General features: G+C 34.1%; 1 long non-coding RNA gene across 2 annotated transcripts in view; it reads left to right on the top strand.

The window, feature by feature from the left end:
- The window catches only part of LOC147916334 (uncharacterized), an 89,548-nt gene that overhangs the window by 28,132 nt on the left and 49,107 nt on the right, over positions 1-12,309 (top strand). For both annotated transcript variants that reach the window (XR_015553243.1, XR_015553242.1), the window contains exon 3: positions 5,510-5,588. This is a non-coding gene — a long non-coding RNA (uncharacterized LOC147916334). The remainder of the gene's footprint in view (positions 1-5,509; positions 5,589-12,309) is intronic.

Below are 12,309 nucleotides of genomic sequence, written 5' to 3'. Positions count from 1 at the left end.
AATAGTAGAGCTCTATGTATTGAGTACTGGAATGACTGCCAAAGAGGACAAGATACCCCAAAGCCATCTAAAAACTGCAATTGTAAATGAAGGATAACTTGCTTTAATATTTTAATAGGCTATTTTTGTATGGTCTTTATCAGCATGTGCATGAACAACAGCCATAAAAAATGCTGCACAATACAAAAATGACTAATAGATCTAATTATAACTCAAGGAACCACATGAAATGCTTAAAAGGGGTAAATATAACAACAAAATAGCAGTTATAGGCAGAGGCTTACTATGCTACTTTTAGGATTACACTTACAAAGAATCGCATTTGGTGAACTATATCTGGATTCCTTTAAGTATATACTTAGAATAGAAAGAAACAATTAAAAATCACTATAAATTTTTTATGTAAACATTTATATTAGAATAGTTTTAGTTTTACAGAAAAGTTACAAATATAGTACAGAGAGTTTCCACATACCCCCATACCCAGTTTCCCCTTTTATTAGTATCTTACATTTATATGATGCATTTGTACCAAGTAATGAACGAATATTGAGAAATTGTTATTAACCAAAGTACATACTTTATCTGGGATTTTTTTTTTTTTTCTACTTTTTACCTCATGAACTTTTTCTGTCCCAGGATCTCATCCAGTATCTTGCATTTTATTCAGTCATCTTATCTCCTCAGGCTCCTCTAGATTGTGACAGTTTCTCAGATGTTTCTTGATTTTGATCACCTTGCAAGTTTTGAGGACTACAGGTCAGGGACTTGGTAGAATGTCCCAATATTGGATTGTCTGAAGTTATCTCGTGATTAGACAGTGGTTATGGAGTTTGAGAGGAAGATCGCAAAGGTAAAGTGCCAGTCACATCACATCATGTGGAGGGTACATAGTATCATCACATAGAAAAATAAAAATACTATTTATTTTATTAAATTCCATACACTACCAAATCAGCTAACTCTTGGATTTTCTTGCACATGATACTTATTCACTCCGTGCACAGTAGGCGGAGGCAGGGTGGATAAATATTTTCTAAAATAAGTAGTGCAGCTTTCTTTTGAAAATTGTCATAAAACTATTTGACTTACATGAATTAGTTTAAAACCATAAACAATTCCTTAGCAAGCATAAATCAACCTACTTTCATCGTTATTTTTGTTTCATTCTTTGTTTATTTAATTTTGTTTTTATTTTAGTTGTTTATTCTATGGAAATTCTCTAAACTTTCTTTTCTGTGTTTACTTCTTAAAAATTAGTTTACTGAGAAAAACTTCATCATGACCAAGTGGAATTTACCCCAGAAACACAAGATTGGTTCAATTCTAGGGAGATCTTTAATATTAATACACTATACTAATAGATCTAAATAATAAAATACTTTAATTACCTCAATGAAACAGAAAAAATCCTTCTGACAAAAGCCAACAGCCATTAGTGATTTTAAAAACTCAAGAAAATACAAATTAAGGGATATTTTCTTAACGTGATTATATATGTCACCAATGCAATTAGGCAGGATAAATCAAAGAGAGTTATTAGAGTTGGTGACGAAAGAGTAAAATTATCTCTACTTGCAAATGATATGATACTATACCTAGAATACCCTGATCAGGAGTCAACAAACTATGGCCCATGGATCTACTCAGGCTCAAAGCTGAATTTCTCTGTGAAAATTGCTCTTGGCCGGAGAGACAGTTCTGCCAAAGTTTCATCCTTCCCATGGGGCGGCTTGCATCTAATTACTGATCAATCCTGGTGGTTAAAGCCAAGTTCCCTTGCTTTCTGGATCCCAGCTCCAGAGATCCTCTCATCCTTTATAAGTATTATGCTTAAGAGGATTCTCTAATAAAACTTTCTGTGTACAAACATCTATCTCAAAATGTTTTTTACAGGACACTTGATCTAAGATATATTTAAAGTATATATTAATATAATGCCATTCAATATATATATGAAAACTTCTAGAAGAAAACACAGAAGAATATCTTCAAAATCATGGGGTAGGGAAATGTTTATTAGAAAGGACACAAAAAGCATTAACCATAAAATTAAGATGATAACTTGGACTCATCAAATTACAAATGTCTGCTCTGGATAAATACCATTAATAAAATGAAGAAGCAAGACACAAACTAGGAGGAAATATTTGCAATACATGTATCTGAAAAAATAATTGAATCTAGACTAAATAAAGAGCTCAATAATAAACAAATACAATAATAAACAATAAATGAGGAAAACGCTTGAACAGACACAGTCACAAAGGGAAAAAGTATTATATGAATGATGAACGAGACGTAGGTCAATAAGCAAATAAGTAGTCATTGGGGAAATGCAGATTAAAAACATTGCATGCTTGCAAGAATGGCTAAAATTTAAAAGATTAATACACCAAATGTTGGTAAGAACTTAGAACAACTAGAAAGTTTATCAATTATTGATTAGAGTATAATACAGTGCAGCCACATTGGAAATTAAGCTGTTTGTATTTAAACAGTTTCTTATACAGTTAAATATACATCTACCTAGGTATCTAGCAACTCCACTCCTGGTTATTTACCAAAGATTAATAAAAATATACACACAAAAAAATATTTAAACAAAAATGTTATAGACGGTTTTCTTCATAATAGCAAAACAATGGAAACAGTTCAAATATCCATCAGCAAGTCAAATGTTTAACAATTATGCTATATTTGTACAATGAAATACTGTACTAATTAATAATAGAAATAAACAAATTACTGATACAGTCAACCTGATCAATCTCTAGACATTATGTTGAGTGAATGAAACCAGATACAAAAGAATACCTACTGCCTTATTTGACTTACATGAAACTTTAGAACAGGCAAACTAATCTATGGTCATAAACATCAGATCAGTAATTGTCCTGTGTTAAGAACCTTGAGGGAACTGTCCAAGGCATTTGATGTATTCTATATATTGAGTAATGTCGTGGTTACATGGTACACAAGAACATATATATGCCAAAACACATCTATCTGTACACTTAATGTTTGTGCAGTTTATTAAAGATAAGTACTTTTATAGGTAATTTATAATTCAATTAAATTCATTTTTAAAAAGTACAATTGTCACAGAAAAAATCCACAGTAAAGGCAATTGGCAAACCACTCCTTAAGGATCAACACAGTTATACCAACTGATAGCAGAAACTTCTAAGAGATTTAAAGAGAAAAATCAGGAAGATGAGCATCTTGATAAAGAGCCTTGTGGAGTTATTTGAATAGGCGTGCAAGTACTGTGTATGATCTGAGGTAATATGACTGAGAAATATAGGAAAATGGGATTATTGGGTAAAGAACAGTACAGATGAGACATTAAAAGACAGTTGGGCAGAACAATGATAAATGAAATTTAGACCTAGATCAGATGTTATTCTAATGGCAGAATACCTTCTGGGCTGGATTATTAATCTCAAAGAATTGAACGTGAACCAGATTACAAGATTTCACATCTTTCATAATGGGAAAACAACCAATCAAATCTTTATAGGAAAACAAAAACAAAAACAAAACAAAAACAAATGACCTAACCAAAAATCAAGGCAGAGGAAAAAGAAATAAAACATTGGATTCTAACAAATGGTACTAGCCTACATTAAAAGAGGGGGAAAAGAACCTAACTTGAGAAGTAGGTTCCAAGAAAAAAAAGAAAGAAAAAAGCAAAAGAGAATGCTTAAAAAAGCAATGCCTTAGGGGCCAGCTGGTGGTATAGCAGTTAAGTGCCTGCACTCCGCTTCCGGAGTTCGCAGGTTCAGATCCCAGGCTCGTACTGATGCACTGCTTGTCAAGCCATGCGTCCCATATAAAGTAGAAGAAGATGGGCACGGATGTTAGTCCAGGGCCAATCTTCCTCCCCAAAAAAGCAATGCCTTAGAGAACATATGGCAGATAAACTGGTTTTCAATAGGTTCTTTACCACAAGACTCAGAGGCATCTGTTCAGATGTTGGTTATCTGGCTTTCTGTTGAGGCTGGAATCTGGTAGACTGGCATTGTCTAACCCTCATCAATTTAGGTACCACTGGGTCTTTGGTATGGGGTTTGACAACATAAAGTACTGTTTTGGAAAAATAATTTTGCCTGAACTAAGTGCACTGTAGGCTGAAGAATGACATGTAAAAAAAATAAATTTAGTTGGTTGGGGACTTAGTTTTTCATAATTAAATATATTCTTTTAACTGAGCTATTTAAGAATGGGGATCATGAAAATTGGTTTTAATCTGCATTTCTCTGATGACTACTTATATCTGTATCTTACTGATCATTCATATACGTTTTCCCTTTGTGATTGTGTCTTTTCCCCGTTTATTGCGTTTTTGTTTTTTATTGAGCTCATTACAACTTTTGGGATCCTAAAGGACCTCTTCCTAGTGAGCGTAGGTCATATTAGTTAAAGCATATGCTCAATTCCACCCAGGCATTATTCTTGATGAAATTTAACATAATAAGAAATTAGGGACAATTTCATTTCTTTGGATTTTACATTATTTAAAGTAAAGAATTTAGGAATGTATACTTTAATGCCAGCCTTGGTGGTCCAGTGGTTAAGATCTGGCGCTCTCACCACTGCGGCCCTAGTTCGTGTCCTAGTTAAGGAACCACACCACTTGCCTGTAGGTTGTCAAACTGTGGCAGCTGTGTGGTGCTGTGATGCTGAAAGCTATGCCTCTGGTATTTCAAATACCAGCAGGGTCAACCATAATGGAGAGGTTTCAGGGAAGCTTCCAGCCTAAGACAGACTAGGAAGAAGGACCTGGCCACCCACTTCTGAAAATATTGGCCATGAAAACCTGAATGGCAGTGGAGCATTATCTGATATAGCAACAGAAGGTGAGAGGATGGCACAAAAAGATAGGGCAGTGTTCTGCTCTGCTGTATACAGGGTCACTAGGGGTCAGAATCCTCTTGATGGCACTAGCAAATACTTTAACACGTCATAATAAAATAGTCTTATTTTCAACATAATCTCTTTCATCTTTTGACTTTAATTTATAAGGGGATTTAATCTTTTTACTTTCATTTTTCTGGGGATTTTGTAAAGAAAGAGTCAGATTTTGGTTATCTCCATATAATTGACATTTTATTATTGAAATTTTTACATTCTTTTAGTGTCATTCTAGAATTTTTGATGAACTATACTAGACAATATGATTGAGTATGACTGGGGCAAAGAAACAGAATGTGAGTAATATTTCATCTTTTTGTTCAAAGAGCGTTGAAATTCATTTAACTACTCTTCAGAAGCACTTCTTACTCTCTGAACACCAAAGGTATACTGCCCACGCACACTACCATTCTCGAAGGATGGCTCTTTGTTATTAGGAACTGGCCTTATGAAAGTGGGCTAGGACGTCCCTAAGAAACTGCTGATCTTCACAGAGAGGAAGAGCCAGACTCTGGTTAGTAGTTAAGAGCAATAAATTATGAAAAAGACAAACTGAGGTAGAACCTTATTTTTCCATTCATTTTTTTTTCAGCGTTGAGAGTGCTCCATTAGAATAGCAATCCTCTCTCCACCGATTCACTCTACGGAAAGAGGAATATCTCATCTGATAGGTGAGTTTCAAAGAGAAAGACTAAGGAACATGGCTGAACCCCTTCCTAGTCTTCCTAGTCCTTCTTCTGTTCTGGTATCTGTCTGCAGAGCATATGTTCTTGCTACTTCCCTCGTTTAACTTTTACAAGTCCAGCCACTTCCCACCCCGCTTGGTGATTCCAGCCTTGCCTTTAACACAGTAATTGTAATTATTCACTTTTGAGTGCAGTTTCCCTAAGCTATTGGGCTAGGGCTAAGCCACGACTTCCCCTATGGCTTCACCAATAAGAAAGGTGATATCATGACCACCTTCTGCCAGGCTCCTTTATCAATCTCTCTGTTAGTTACAAACCCAGTCAAGGAAGACAGCTGTGATTTATTGACACCTCTAATACTCCAAATGGTATAGTATGTTGTAAACGCTCTTTGATAATTTACATTCTGATTCACTCCCACAGTGCCATTTTCCAATGGGTCTTACTTGTTTCATTTTAATGTAAGGATGACAGAAAGAACTCTACCTTAAAAACAGTATGGAAACTTCAGGGCTGACGAAGTAGGAATTGATTCTTTAACTGGAAGTTTGTAGTAGAGTGAGATCTTTGGCCTGGTCCTATGACTATATACATTTATTACACTCCACTTTCTCTCCTCTACTTCCATTCTCCATACAGCAACCAAAGAAGATCTCAATGCAAATTTAATTGAATGACTCCCTTGTTTAACAACATGAGCTGTTTTTCCATTGCACCTAGGATTAAGACCAAAAAACAACATGGGTTCCAAAGCGCTAAAAAAGCTGGTCCCTGAGAAACTGCAGACTCATCTATTGCAATCTTTCCCTAGTTTTTTGTTTCCCCCAGACTGGCCTTCTTTCAATTTTCCAAGTGCTTCCTGCACAACCCTTACCACAGACTTTCTGCACCTGTGATTCTTTCCCCCAGCATAATACTACAGAAGAATACAGAATAATTTCCTCACTACTCCACATATCCTACTCCCATGTCACCTATTTAACACTAGATTTCCATGAAAATATTACTTTTTCAGGATTATGGTGAGCCACAGCACCTGTAAGTCCTGTAATCCTCTTGGTTTTTGGGTGTGTGTGTACAAATGAACATTTTTACTTCACAGATTGATAATGTATATATGTAATATAATATACACACACACATATGTGTGTATGTGTGTTTGTGTGCGTGTGTATAATGTTGTTGCTGTTGTTTGTTTTTCTGATACATTTGGTTAAAGTCTGTCCTCCCCAGGCAACTGTAAGCTCCATGAGAGCAGGAGAAAGTTAGACGAGCTAGATTTCCTCACTGCTCTGTTGCCAGTACCCAGCAGAAGGCCTAAAGCTTCTGGGCTCCTATTGAATCTTGAATAAATGAAAAAATTGCCTCATCTATTTTATATTCTTTATTACACTAAAAGTAATTTTGTGTGTATGTGCCTGCATACACAAGAGGGTTTGGATGACTTAGACAACCTGCAAATGCTTAAAAAATTAATGAGGGAATAAAATACATGCCAGATGTTTCTTCCATTTGGCAACTGTCTGGACCCTGAAAAAGTCTTTTAATATGGGTCTTTGTGTTTCTTGACTCCTTAGTTTACTCTTAACTTTTATTCAAAAGATTGTTCCGAAAAGAGCATGATGAATCTAAGGACATTTAGTCCCAAGGGGAAGAAAACAATCTTAAATTGGATTAAAGCTTAACGAAATATTTAACCACTGCATCTTACTATAGCATTTGCAAGTTGTATCTGAGCATCCTAATAATTTTAAAATCATTCTCCTCATCTCAATCAGTGAAGGGCTATGAAAAAGTTCTCATTTTATGATCCGGAAAGTCTCATGCAAAAGAAAAGAAATTAGGTTATAAAAGGAAGATACTGTATAACTTGCCTAATGGCCTGTAATCTGCTAAAAGTACAGCTGCGGTGGGCTGTTTAACAGGTGCTATGATTATGGAGTGTAACAAACATGTTAGGCTTTGTAGTGCATTTAATACCTTATAAACAATTGGGCTAATTTAGATGAGGCTAATGAATTAGTTCAAATGACGATCTTGTAAAAGGCCTGTGATTATGCTGTGCAAATTTGACTGAAATCCTAAGCTTAGCAATGTGTTCAGCTTTAAAATGAGTAGAATACTATTTTTAATATTCCAGCGCTGAATTCTAATGTTATTCCTTCCATAAAGAACATTGTACTTTTGAATGGGGCTAATCATTCGCATGGTATTCTAGCAGTCTCCATGAACACAAAACCATGGCTTAGAATGTTCCAACAATTCTACCATAACAGCCCATGTACTCTGAAAATGGGCATAAATCCTTGCCCTGAAACTATCAGAGCAAATAATTTGGGATTTTTCCTGCCAAGCAATTAACCACACACGTTTACTTAAGCACCTTTGAGTAAAGTGACAGGATTTTATGCAAATTTAAAGTTAATTACTTAATAATTGAAGGAAGTCTTTCTGAAATCACTGACTGAATACTAGAATATGTGGCCCAAAGGCAGAAAAAACAAGAAATATAAATAATAGAACCAAGATATACTTTGGAAATTCACTAAACTTCAAGAATAAAGAATGGACACAAGGGTCATTTAGGGAAAATAAGAAAAATAGTAAGTCACCTGGCATAGGCAGTGATACAGTAGGGATCCAAATGACAATGTCTAGGGAGGTATTGGCTTGATAATTCTGGAATACAGAAGACAAGACCCGTCTAAAGGTACAAATTTAAGAATTATTAGATATATTTTTAGCCATTTGCATAGGTAAGCTCAATTAAAAATAAGTGTAGCAGGGGCCAGCCTGGTGGCATAGTGGTTTAGTTTGCATGCTCTGCTTTGGTGGCCGGGGTTTGCAGGTTCTGATCCCGAGCACGGACCTACACATTGCTTATCAAGCCATGCTGTGGCAGAAGTCCCACATGAAATAGAAGATGGTGGGAATGGATGTTAGCCCAGAGCCAATCTTGCTCAGCAAAAAAAAAGTGTAGCAAGAGGTGGAAAAAAGCTTCAGGAGTAACTACCGAACAGCAATTACATGTAGATGTGGAGAGAAGATACAACAAAAACCAACAGATTGTGGTGTTGTGGAGACCAATAGAGTGAGTGTTCTGAGATGTGGAAATATAGTGATCAAGGCTCTGTTGAATATTATTGAGGAAATAACAATATTCATTAGACTTGAGCATGTTGGTTGAGTTGTAATGGAAAAAGCATAATTGGAGAGGGCTAAATGGTAAACTGAGACTTACATCTCTGGCAATACGTGAGCCAGATGAACTGAAAAATTAATTTGCTTTTGCTACTAATCACCTAAAAATTCTATATAAAACTAATTAAACATCAACGAAAATCCAATGCTGAACTTTGAAGAATGTAAGCGGAAAGTTTATGGGAACAGAGATTAAAAGAAAACTGAAATTATGATTGGTGTTAATCATAGTCATAATCATTAAAATAGCACTAATTCTTGAATTAAATTTTATCTCATTGAAACACCTAGAGTGATTTTCTGAGGTTCCACTTAAAAAGTTAGAAAAATAGCAACAGATCAAACCAAAGGAAAAGAGACAAAATAAATAAAAAATATAAGCACAAAAATTCTAAAGAAAACACTTAAAGGCATTATAGACAGAATCAACAATAATAAAATCTTGTCAAAACTGATGAAGAGAAAGTATAAATAAAGAATTAAGGGTATGCAAAATATGAAAAATTGGCATTTATATCAGATACATACAACATATTTAAAATTTAAAGTAAAAAATTTATGCCAATAAAATTAAAACTTGAATAATTTCCAAGGAAAACACAGCTTTACCAAACTGATATGAAAGGAAATAGAATATGTAATTATAACTAAAATAACTTGTAAAAATTTGCAACAATAAAAAATAATACAGACACACAAGGCCCTTTGTTTTAGTGATCGGTTCCTCTCAACTTTCCAGAACAGTTTATATGTATATCTTATATGAACTATTCTTTAAAAAAGAATTCTCCAAACCTATTTAAAAGGCTGATATAATCTTGAAACCAAACCTAGCCAAGACAATACATGTAATTATAGGCTAATATAATGAATATGATGCAATCAAAAATTTAAAAATCCTCTAATATTTTTACAATGCATTAGAATCAAGTGAGGTACAGTTTAGGAATGAAAGGGTTAACATTAGAAAATAAGAAAGGTAATCATATTAACAGTTTAAATAATGAAACCATATGATCATCTCAGTGGATGCAGCAATTAATTTGAATGATTTTATAGCCACCAGTAAAAAAATAAAAGTAAATAATTCTATAGCACAAGTGCTGTCTATGAGAAATCTCAAGTAACATAATATTTAATGGTGAAAAAAAAAGTATTCTCCTTAATATAAGGGGATAAATGGATGTTGCCTGGCATCACCTCTTCACACGCGCACACACACACACACACACACATACACAAAAGACATAAAGATTGGAATGGAAAAAACACAGACATCATTATATGTACTCAATAAGATATGTTTAAATAAATAAGAAAATTCAGTAAATTTCCAAGAATAACATCACTATGCAAAAATAAAATGCTGTCTTATACTCCAGAAGCAGGTTTATAGAAGACATTGTAAAGAAGTAAATATTATTTACAATGGCAACAGAAATATAAAGAAACTAATAATTCTAAGAGAAGATGAGCAAGACTTTTATGGATAAAATTAGAAAACTATACTGTAAGACACTAAGGAAAACTAAAATAGGAGGAGAGAAATAGCATTTTACAAACAAAAGATTCAATATCATAAAAAACAATTCTCTTTCACATTAATATCTGAATTTAATAAAAAGATCAAGAAGGATGTTGCAGATATGGATAAGTTGATTCTGGGATTTATAAGGAAAATCAAAGAGCATGAATATCAAAGAATATTTTGATGAAAAACAAAATGGGCTAACCCATCCTAACAGATAGCAAACTGGTTAAAAAGGGATGATGACTTACATTTCCAACCGTGGAGTAACTGGACCATACTTACCACCTTGCCAGAAACAAAGAGAAAACTGGAAAGGAAAAAGGCAATGACTTTTAAACATTGGACAAACGTAGCCCTCAGCCTCAACCATCATTTCTTTTCCACTGCCGTCTCTTTACCAGGTCCTAGGACACCCAACAGTGAAATGGAATCTGCAATCTTTAGGGGAAAACCTACAGATATTGGGTAAGCCAGAAAGAGAGTCAGAGAATCACATTGATGGCATTGTTATTATCCTCATGATGATCATCATCATCATCGTCCTGGATGTGGCTCACCAAGTTTATCACGAGCAAGATGAAAAAGAATAGAAAGGTGACTAGGAATACATTCTACATAATAACCAAGTAACAAAGAATTATAGCATCTTAAAAAGAGGTGAAGAACCCAGTCCAGAAAAAAAGCACAATACATAGAAAAGAAGAAAATTCTGCATTAGAGCACGATGCTTTAGGAGAAATATAACTGCATGGCATACTTAAATACATCAAAATAAGTCTGAGCTTAGAAGAATCCGTTACTCTAAATATATTCAATTTAATGTATGTCAACTTGCAAAAATGTATAAAGTAAAAATTATACTTATTTCACATAAATGAGGCCTGAAATTTAAGTAGAGTTCAACAATGTGTTGAAAAAATTATCTTCTGCTGAAGTGTAATTTTTATGCTATACCTGTTAAACAATTACACCCAGCCAACCTTAATGTTTTCATTAATTTGGAATTCTTAGATAAGTTATTGTACATCCATATGGTGCAATAATGTACTCACAAAAATTTTGGTTTTCAAGGAATATATAAGATGATAAAATATTAATTAAAAAAAGAAAATATATATAAAATATAATTTTCACTTGCATATATAATATCTATATACTTGTATATACATATATATATATACACCTTTGTATTATATATGCATTTAATAATTACTTTAAGGAAATAAATAAAGTGTTTAACACAATATAGTAAACTATATATTGTAAAGTTTCTGGCTTTATATTTTTCTGTATTTCCCAAATTCTACCTATGTGACTTTTATAATTAAGAAAAACACATTATAAATTTGAACAAAGGGATGAAAGTGAAAAACACCACTTCAGTGTCTCCTTCATTACATATTTTTCAACCAATATCTAAGCAATATTTTCCATGGGAATATGTCTCAAGTCATCTTATTAAAGCCCTTTAGGAATTTCATTGTGAAAAAATAATATAGGCTGTCTTAGTCTGCCTAGCCTGCTATAACAAAATACATAGACTTGGGTACCTTAAACAGACATTTATTCCTCACAGGTCTGGATGTTGGAAAATCTGAGATCAAAGTGCCAGCATATTCCATTGTTGGTGGTATAGCATCTTCTCTCTGTATCCTCACAAAGCAGAGAGAGAGATCCTCTTCCTTTAAGAACACTAATCCCATCATAGGGGTCCCACCCTCACGACCTCAACTAAACTTAATTGCTGCCCAATGGCCCCACCTCTAAATACCGTTACATTGGAGGTTAGGGCTTCAACATATGAATTTGGAGGGGGACACACACATTCAGTCCATAACTTAAGTGCTTATAGATCTTAGCAAACTGAAAACTTGGAATGAGCTGACACTTTACCAAGGAGGCAAAGGATAGCATATTCACTTTGTGATCAAAGTGTTAGGGTCACACTTGGCAAGCAAGTGAAATAAATGCTGG

The sequence above is a fragment of the Ceratotherium simum genome, chromosome 9 (genome assembly GCF_057802395.1).
Source record: "Ceratotherium simum simum isolate JZ-2026a chromosome 9, ASM5780239v1, whole genome shotgun sequence".
In the NCBI taxonomy this organism is placed as follows: Eukaryota; Metazoa; Chordata; class Mammalia; order Perissodactyla; family Rhinocerotidae; genus Ceratotherium; species Ceratotherium simum.
Note: the sequence above shows the minus strand (reverse complement) of the source record. Positions and strands in the feature narration are given on the sequence as shown.